Consider the following 9,989-nt stretch of genomic DNA (forward strand, 5'->3'; position numbering starts at 1 on the left):
TAATAAATTATTTTATTGTCAATCATTTGAAATATTTTAATTGAACAATAATTTAAAATTCTACTTTTGAATGTTTAGCCAGTAGAAATTTTGGTATGTATGAGTTTTGATCTGTGCTTATTGGTTATTTTAAATTTATTTCTACCGTAGTTTTATTTCGGTTTGTGGTGTTGACTAATATTATTATATTTTTCTCTCTCTTTTTTTTGTTTGTTTCGTGGTTGTAAGTTAAATATTTAAGTTGGCTAAGAAATTAACTCCGAGCTTTATATCAAAGTAGAAGGTTATTTGTTTTGTATATTTTCAATTATAATAAATCTAGTACTTTTATTATGATTAATAAGATAAAAAATTTATTTCTTTAACAAAGTATTCGTTCGTTCATCTAAAAAGTAGAAATAACTTCGAGTGGTCACTAAAATATATTTTTGGTATCCAAGTTTTGGGACACGTGAGAACATAAAATGACAACTTATTACATTTCCATTATCACACTCGGTTAGAAGAAGCGAAACGTTGCTTGAAACGTTGCTGAGTAGAACCATCCTTTTCTCTGGTCATTACCGTCTTCGTGATTTCCCATTTAATTATTTTTGAAGTGTCATTTCAAACGCACCAAATTTGAATTTTACTGTACTTTTCAGATACGTATTTGACCGTGCGACAAAGAACTGTCAAGGCAAACTTCGACGTTTCATTTCTTCCCATAAACACCACACACCCACATCTGTCTCGCGTAATCCTTGGCTGATTGTGCAGAAACGTCCCACCCATTTTGTCGTGACAGCGGATGCGAAGATTGGATGTTTTCGTTTATCTGGACAAACATATAAATGCAGAATAAAATATTTTTCGAATGTGATCATTATTATTTCATTAATGTTTATATATATATGAAAATTATTTTGCACTGTTAGCCCAGTATATGAATTTAAGACTAGACTAAATCTCCAAAGCTGTATATAGCCGAATCTTGTGAGGTATTATTGGATTTATGGCAGAAAATCACTTTCACTTTAAGAGTATCTAACTGATGATTTAATGCTTTCTTATCAGTATAGGTTTTAGTTTTTGATGTAGTGGATTATAACATTAAATTCCCTTCACTGTTTTATCTAGTGTGTTATGCTTCATAGAATTATTATTTGTTTAAATATTTTGTAGGGTTAACTGACTTTTGATAATTATGATTGTTTTTGAGTAACATTTTCTAAGGTTTTTTAATGTTCAAGTTTCTCTACGCTCTTTTGTGTTTTTCCGATACTTCTTGGAACATCTGTACAGATCTGACTGAGTAGCCTGGTTTACTCTGAACACTGCAATTGCCTACGGACATTGCACATTGTGTTGTAGTTCGGAACCTTACATAACGGCAGACATGACTTCCAGGAAGGAATTTGAATGTTCATATTCCTTCACACAATCAAACCACAACACTTTATCTTAAGCTGTAATGTGGCTCTTAAGAACGGCATATTTGAATCACAGGAAGAAATTTGACTGTTCATATTATTTCGCACGTTCAAACTATACAATCTTAAGCAATAACATGGGTTTTATAGAAGAACAGCATAGTTGACTTCTAGGAAGGATTTGAGGCTCATATTTCTTCACACACTCAAACTACAACAACTGTATCTTAAGCAGTAATGTAGGTTTAACAGAACGACACATCTGGTTGCAGAGATGGAGTTTCGATGCCCATAGTTCTATATTAAACCAACCATCGTTAAACGTTATTAAGTTGTCTAACATAATGGCGTATGTGACTCCCAGGGAAGAGTATGGATGCTCTTGTAACATCTACACAAAGATTTTAGTCATACTTCAATCATTTCCTTTGAACATTTCTACAGGATCTCCACCCCATCCCGAAATAATAATGAATTCCTTTGAAGATCTGAAATGAAACTTGGGTGGTCATTTTCTGTAAAATGTGTTTCAGGATCTGAACGTAGTTTAAAGTTCATACTTGAAGAACGACCTGGAATCCCATAGACAGCTGAACTATCGATTAAGAGGAAGTTACTTGGTCATCATTTTCCATGTTCTCAGTACTCGTGTTCTGAATAAAATAAGTTGCAGTTTGGAGGCTCTCGTTCACATTGAATAAACTTCATTCTGTAAACATAAGCATGCAGAAAAACTCCAAGATTTATCAATATCTCAAGCATATATAAGATAATAGAGAACATTTGTTACGAATCAATATTCTCTCCACTAAAATTTTTCTCTGGGTAGTTGTAACTTGTAATGAAGCTACAGCGATATTTCACAGAAAGGTGACAAATTTACTAAAACTGTTAACATAGTTTATCCATAACCAGACTGGAATTGGGTTTAATATGGCTTCTTGGCTATAGCCAACTTATGCACGCGTGTGTTTAACTTAAGCATAGTTATCACATTATAGTATTAGTGGGATGGGCTTTATCTAAGTCACCTATAGTCATCTGGCTATAACTAAATTATATTGACTTGTATTTAAGTCAAATTAAGTTACATTTTTATTGGAATACCTGCATAAATATATATTATCTGTAGTAATTAAAGGACAAATGAAATAACATATATAACACGAATTACATTATTATGGACATTGTCTATTAAATCATATCTGGCTGTAGTCTGGTAGAATCGATGCGATTTGTCTACATCAAAAACAGATACCATTGTCTGTCAGAGCCAGAAAATATTTTGTGCAAAAAACTTATATGATCATAGTATAATTGTGCAGTACGCGTTGTACCTAAGCCATAATAGTGTGTAAATAGTTAAATTTTGTCTTAGTAACGTTATTCGACTATAAGAACGTGTGACTATTGTTGAAATATCGTCATTGTTCATTCTTTTAAAAACTTGCCACCAGAGTAGCTTGAGAAGAAAATTCATATTTTATTATTCAACTTACTTATTAGCAGGGGTTGGCTATTACAATATTATGTATGTTCTGTATTATAAGTTGGAGTAACTAACCAGTCTTCCAGTAAAAGTAAGTAATGGCAGATGCCAGACTTACTAAAGAATGCTGTATATTTTCATCTAACACTTCAAGGAAGATTCGTCACTACATTCTTATTACATGATATTTTTAAATGAATTAAAAATATATTTATGAATTTCAAAATAATTCCGAATGATGCAAGTGTATGTTTATTTATTTTATCACAGAGTGGTCCGTAGAATCTATTGCGAATAATGTTAGATTAATCTCAACCAGCAAAGAAACATAAAATAGAGGCGCTAACAAAATGCGTCCTTTAACCCGTAAATAGCGGCCATCATCAACTGATGCTGCTGCCTTCAACATTCCCGCTGTTTAAGGTTAATCAACTTTATCATACACTACGCTTAAATTATTTAAATTTTGAACTCTTAACAATATGGTGTCAAAACTCCTCAAACAGAGCTTTGTCTTATTTATAGATGTTTTAAAGACAATGTCTACCAGATACCATGACGAAGAACATCGATAAACCAAAGGATCAAAGATTGAAATTTGTTCGTTATCCTTGGCACTGGAAGAATTCACAGATAGGTTATGAAGTCGTGGGTTCTCTGGTGTCAAAGATAAAGGATGCGGACATGCGCAGAATCACAGACGAGAACTAGGATGCAGTACCACTATGGTCAACGTGATAAGTTAAATAATTATAATCCATTACCAGTATGACTAATATGCATAGTATGTTTAGAGAACCAGGTTAAGTGATGCCAATATTATCAACTGGTAAGATTTCTTAAAACTGTTTACTAAAATATATTGAATTATTTCAGTGAGGGAAGTTTAGTAGTGTGGGAAGATAAAAAATTATTTACCTATCAAATAATCACATGTATCTGCCCAGTGTGAAAATTAGTATTGTCTTAAGAATACAAATTTTACATCTGATGGAACGTACCGTCCTCCTGTAGTGCCCTTCAGTGGCTCAGCGGTATGTCTGCGGACTTACAACGCTAAAAACCGGGTTTTGATACCCGTGTAGCTTTGTGCTTAATTCAACAACAACAACCCTCCTGTAGTAATTTCTAACACAGTCCCCTCTTGTGTTTTACTAGCTTTAAGAATCAAACATGGAAACACTATGAGACTATCAGAGAGAGCGTGGAACCTCGCCACGTAATACCTTGACCCACTTTGCATATTAATCAAATGGTAGAAAGTAAATAGGTGCAAATAGTATATCCTAAAATTAACTTTATATATGTTTCTTGGAAATAATTTTTTCTTAAGACAAGTGCAGAACAAAAGTTTGTGGAAAACAGCTGACCTTATTACAAGACTTCCTATTAAAAAGTGGACATTTACCACGTTCTCCTTCAAATTTAAGAGACTCTAGAAAGAGTATTGTACACTTTCTTGGAATAAAGGCCAATTGCAGGTTTAGTCGTGAAGCTTGAAGATAAAACGTGGAGGCTACTCTTTCTGTTTTTCACTCAATTGGCTTTAAAATCTGATACGAAACGAAAAAAAAATGTTATTTTAAAACAAAGCTTAGAAAGCTACATCAAAATGTTATTTGTATTTTAAAATATACTCGAAAATTAGGCGAGATATTCCCATTGTTTGGTACTTACATTAAAGTCATTAATTTTTATTAAATAGGGTGTTTGTTTTCAGTTAACCCCGTTTACATTTTTGTCCTGACAGTGAGGACCTGGCATGACCAGAAAGCTAGAGCGCTCGACTTGCAATATACGAATCGCGGGTGTGAATTCCATCCCATCAAACTTTCTTGCCCATTCAGCCGTGAGGACGTTATAATGTTACGGTAAATCCCACTATTCATTGGTAAAAGAGTAGCCCAAGAGTGAGTAATGATGACTAGCAGCCTTCCCTCTAGTCTTTCACTGTTAAATTAGGGACGGCTAGCGTGTAGCTTTGCGCGAAATTCAAAATCAAACAAACAAACAAGCTAGCGCAGATAGCCCTCTTGTAACTTTGAGCGAAGCTCAAACCAAACCTAACAACGTTTTAAGTTCCTTTTCATGTTTTCCCACCCATGCAGGACCATTTTAATTAAAAGTAGTTTATTTTAATTATGTTTAAAAAAAAAGGATCTGCACTAAAACTGACGTCGGGAAAAGGCTTGTGGTTTCGAATTTTCCAGTCATCAAACGAAATTGGTAGAGGGCATTATTTATAAATGCGCTTTTATGAAAAATATCACACTAGCTTCCATAAAAACAAAAACGATATATTAATGGCTAATATAACGCCATGTCGTTTCGTTGCGGACAGTTTCTGAAGAACAATTGTTACGAAAGACATTTCGTTTCGGCATCCAAATTATCGTCATCGTTACTAAAAGTTTCGTTTCAGGCTTTTTTGTTGTGGTTATTTATTTTTTTTTATGTAACACAACTCATGACATCCTTAAACCCTCTGTAATGCATCATAATACAGGTTTATAGATACCCTCTCACTCCAAAGAGTGATGTAATTTTTGAATGGGCCCCAAATGATAGTACAATTTACGATCTATTATCGCTTTTATTGTTATTATTATTACCAATCAATTTTATATTTAAAAATTACTTGTTACAAAATCGGTATTCGTAACAAAACTGCCATGTCACAAAATAATATAATAAAAAGAATACACCAATCACAAGTTGTTTTAGTGACAATGTAGTAGCAACGAAATATTCAGATGCTAAAATGTGTATAAAAGAAAATTTTCAAGTAATTTATTTTTTATTTGTGACTAAGGAATTGAATTATGTTTTAAGTTAAACCCTACTTCAAAACGATAATGAAAATCCATATCAATCACGAAGTGAAGGAAACCAATGTGGTATAGTGTAAGCTGTATAGTGTTGCTTTCGTTACGAAATAAGAGGGAAAAATATGAGATACATTTAAAAACGAAAAATGTGTTTATGTGTGTTGTGCTTACGGCAAAGCTATTAAGGCTATCTTCTTCCGATCAACCCTGCTTTTGAAGGCAACCAGCCAGCAGCGCCACCAACCATCTACGCTGAGCGATTGACTTTGATTAATACAGGGCACCTATAGCAGCGCGGAGAATATCTTGTGATATCACACGAATTTCAACGTCGTTTTCCAGCTCGGTAGTTCAAAGCTTCACCGAAAGGCTAATCCGTTCCCTGTAAACGAAAGGAAAATAAATTCTATTTCCTGTATAAATCGTAAAGACAGATAATTATTTAATGTGTCTTTCGGTATCGTCAAATCTTAGGTTGATTAGAGTTGATGTTACTCAAAGCAGAAATTATAAAGTGTCAATGATTTAGGTTTCTGTATTAGATATGCATTTTATTACAAGTTATTTACATTTGAAAAATAATATGAATATAATAATAACTCATTATGGTTCGTTATCTACGTAATACCTGGATTAAAGGATTCTGAAACAGTAATTTTTCTGTTTTACTTAAGTATTTAAGAAAACAAACCTACTGTTCGCACTGAAATTGTTTATAAAATTGTTATAACTTAGTAATTTTTGTGCTGTGTAAAGAATTTCTTATACACATGTATTTGTTAAGAGAAAAGGTCATTGATTTTGAGGTGTTTTCGTTTTTATATAGCGACCAGTTCTTCCTTGCAGTTGGGTTAATAATGTCAGATGATCCGAATATATAAAGTTACAAACGTGGTTAGTAGTGTAATTAGTCTCCTACAAGGAGAAGAAATTTCTTATTCTTCTTTCGAACAAGCAAGAATTGCTCCTCCGTTCTTTGGCACTGGCACATTTTTGTGTTTTATTTCTACAACAAAGATTGTGTTAGTGTCAAGCAACATGGGGAGATGAACAACAAAATGAACAACCTTCAGAACAAGTAACGTGAGGATCAGAATAAGCAACATCTGTTACTGCTATGAAGTAGGATAAGCAAGAGAGCGAATATAAAAATAAAATAGTCTTGCATTATAAAATGTGTTACGTATATAATTTATCTTGAACGAGTCTCCGATTTGTGTTACGTATTACAATTTAAAATAGCCAGAAATTTTAAGTTTGATATTAATTGTGTGTCAGTATCTTTCAAATTTATATTTGCCAATGAGATTGATACACACAACTGTCTTTCCTAACACATATATATTTTAATATACAAAGAACAGTAGAATTTATAATAACGGTTATTACAAATTATGGTTTATATACAAGAGTTTTACAAACTATTCTGAGTCTTCTATCTGGTTTAGAACTGACGACGGGCGAATTAATTCTGAGTTGATATTGTTACAACTCACTTAAACTAGCTAGCTGTCTATTTTTTATTGGTCTCACACCGCTTACAAACTGACTTTTTACCGATGAAGATATTTAACGTCTTCGTAGAAATACTAACATCCGAAGTTAATTTACTGAATAGAACTATTTATAACGTTCGAAGTATATAAACGTTCCTGGTCCAATTCTGTAGTTTTTTGATTAATAAGCGTTAATCATATTTACAGCCTCCGAAGCTTTTATTATACTGACTGTAGCTGATCAAACAATGTTATTTTGTTCTTTGGCGCGTCGGTTTATAAACGTTTTAGGAGACATTCACCTGGCAACAATACTATCAATTATTTGTATCACATACACAACTAGTGTATTGTTGATTCTTACGCTCGAGAATCTTACACAAATTTAGAGAACAGGCGAGACTTGCGCAATACACATTTAATAATATAAGTTACACATATTTTTAAATATATAATAAATTGAAACAAACATAGATATTAAAATAATATTAAGTTTGTTACATCATGCTTTAAACTTATATCACGGACAGTTAATTAGAAAGAAAGCATAAAAATGCTATCACACTGACATGATCATATTTTAAGTTTGCCCAATCCCACAGCATGAAAATTGCTTGTTTTTTTAAAGTTAAGCTCAAAGCTACAAAGCGGGCTACCTGTGCTCTGCCCACCAAGGGTATCGAAACCCAGATTTTAGCGTTTAAGTACATATAGATCAGCAGGTATCCAACTTCAAAACTACTAGGAGACTCGTTGGCAAAGAACTTTCCTTCGTTTGCTCATCTCTACGAAACATAGCAAGGACACAACTTGGTATTGCTAGTAATATAATTATACGATGAGCAAGCATTATAGAATATTAATTGTAAAAATAACGTGTGGATATTATCAGAATGTTATGATCCTGTAAAAGCCTCTCTGTTATTAAATGTCTCGCTTCAGCACGTGTGAAAAATGTGAAAGACGTTACAGAAGTTTCAATACAGTTAGTCAGTCACTACAAAGTACTTAAAATTAGAATATTACCTTCCAGAAAGACTTACCTATTTAAAACAATTTCAGTTTGCATGCTGAGACTTTGTGTGACTTTTGGGCTAAAACAAACGGGTATTTAAAATAACTTATATATATATGTGTGTGTACCACAACGGAAACAGATGAAGGAAGTAGACATTTCCTGAAGGCAGGAAGAAGAGTTGCACCAATAGTATTTGCAGAATAAGCACGGAAATAGGCCAGTGATGTAAACGTTGTTCCTACAGGTTTTGAGAAAAGAAAATTTGAATACGATACTCTATACCTAAACAAAAGAACACTACTGAGTATCATTCCGACCTATCTGTACCTAAACAAGGTTCTATTAAATTGTTATAGATAATTTAAACAGTGTTCTTGATGAAGAAAACGAGGATGAAATAGACAACATATTCTAAAGCTACACTTGTAGATAAAGTAATGGAGGACTAAACTGCGAAAGTAGCTCGGGTAAAAAGGCTCGAAAGTCAGCAGTCCTGAAGACAAAAGACGTTCTCTACTAGTGTCACCCTGAAATAGTTGCTGCCTATTTCATCTTCCTTTGTTCTAGTGAATGTTTGCACGGAAATAACTATGTAAGTAATATATATAGCAGACACGCACACATTTATAAATGTATGCTTTTGTTACGTATTAATAACTTTACGAAGCTACAAATTAAATTTATATGAAGACCTACCTGAAGAGACTTTATCAGGTTATTATTGATGCGTGAAGATACGATCACATGAGTGTAAGCAACCGAACATAAAGAAAAATCAGATTAGGACAAGAAGTTGAAAAACTGATGTTTACTGAAACTGAATACGTCTTTGGTATTAGTCAGTAGCCAAAAACCTTAGCAAATTCACGACAGATTGGTCCTTATTAAAAATAGAAATAAATTAGTATACTATATTTGTAAATTAGCTTTTCTTGTAAAACTAAGTTGGAGAAAACTTGAAAAGCAATTTGACAGTGTAGGGTCGGAACTTGTGATAAATGTTCCATTACTACAACAAGAGTGATGTGAGAGCAACAGAAACAACGCAGGATACAAATAGCCATATGCAGTATTTTTAAACAGCCTAATATGGAATGAGAACGATAACAGTTAGGCTTAACTACCCACCAAGAAAACAAGGAATTTAAAACAAACAATCGATAGTGATTAGGCTTATGTAGTTGAGAAGAAAAATATGAAGGAATAAATCTGAAATGACACAACTTAGGAAAGCTTCACCTCGCCTTCTATTTTGAAATCCTAAAAGCAGCATCGTAGATTTTTGAGTTGTATAAATAGTATTTCTGCCAACAATGCTTTCCTCCTGTGTTTCAAAATGAATTAGAGGAAATAATTAGCTGTTATATTAATCTACTTATTTACATATATGCAAAGTAAAGGTATGAATGTGTGTGTATATATATATATTCTTAAGTAAAAACCCAAATGGGAATGCAAAACGGTTCTGGCTATCATATGATGTTTTGTTCTTTTTTGGAATTTTGTGCAAAGCTATACGAGGGATATCTGCGCTAGCAGTCTATAATTCAGCAAAGTAAGACTAGAGAGAAGGCAGCTATTCATCACCATCCACCGCCAACTCTTGGGCTACTCTTTTACCAACGAATAGTGGTATTGACAGTCACTTTATAACGCCCCCATGGCTGAAATGGCGAGCATGTTTGGTGCGACGGGGATTCGAACCATCGACCCTCAGATTACGAGTCGAACTCCTTAACCCACCTG

At 33.3% G+C, this 9,989-nt stretch overlaps 1 long non-coding RNA gene across 2 annotated transcripts; it reads right to left on the reverse strand.

Moving 5' to 3' along the window:
• Nucleotides 1-235: 235 nt before the first annotated feature.
• Nucleotides 236-8,405, reverse strand: LOC143226408 (uncharacterized). 2 transcript variants are annotated; one of them, XR_013014600.1, is made up of 3 exons: nt 8,269-8,405; nt 5,901-6,111; nt 236-817 (listed from the first exon to the last, which is right to left on the reverse strand). It is a non-coding gene; the product is annotated as an uncharacterized LOC143226408 (long non-coding RNA). The 2 variants fall into 2 exon arrangements; XR_013014601.1 differs by lacking the exon at nt 236-817 and adding an exon at nt 4,239-4,454.
• Nucleotides 8,406-9,989: the final 1,584 nt, after the last annotated feature.

The sequence above is a fragment of the Tachypleus tridentatus genome, chromosome 9 (assembly GCF_004210375.1).
Source record: "Tachypleus tridentatus isolate NWPU-2018 chromosome 9, ASM421037v1, whole genome shotgun sequence".
In the NCBI taxonomy this organism is placed as follows: Eukaryota; Metazoa; Arthropoda; class Merostomata; order Xiphosura; family Limulidae; genus Tachypleus; species Tachypleus tridentatus.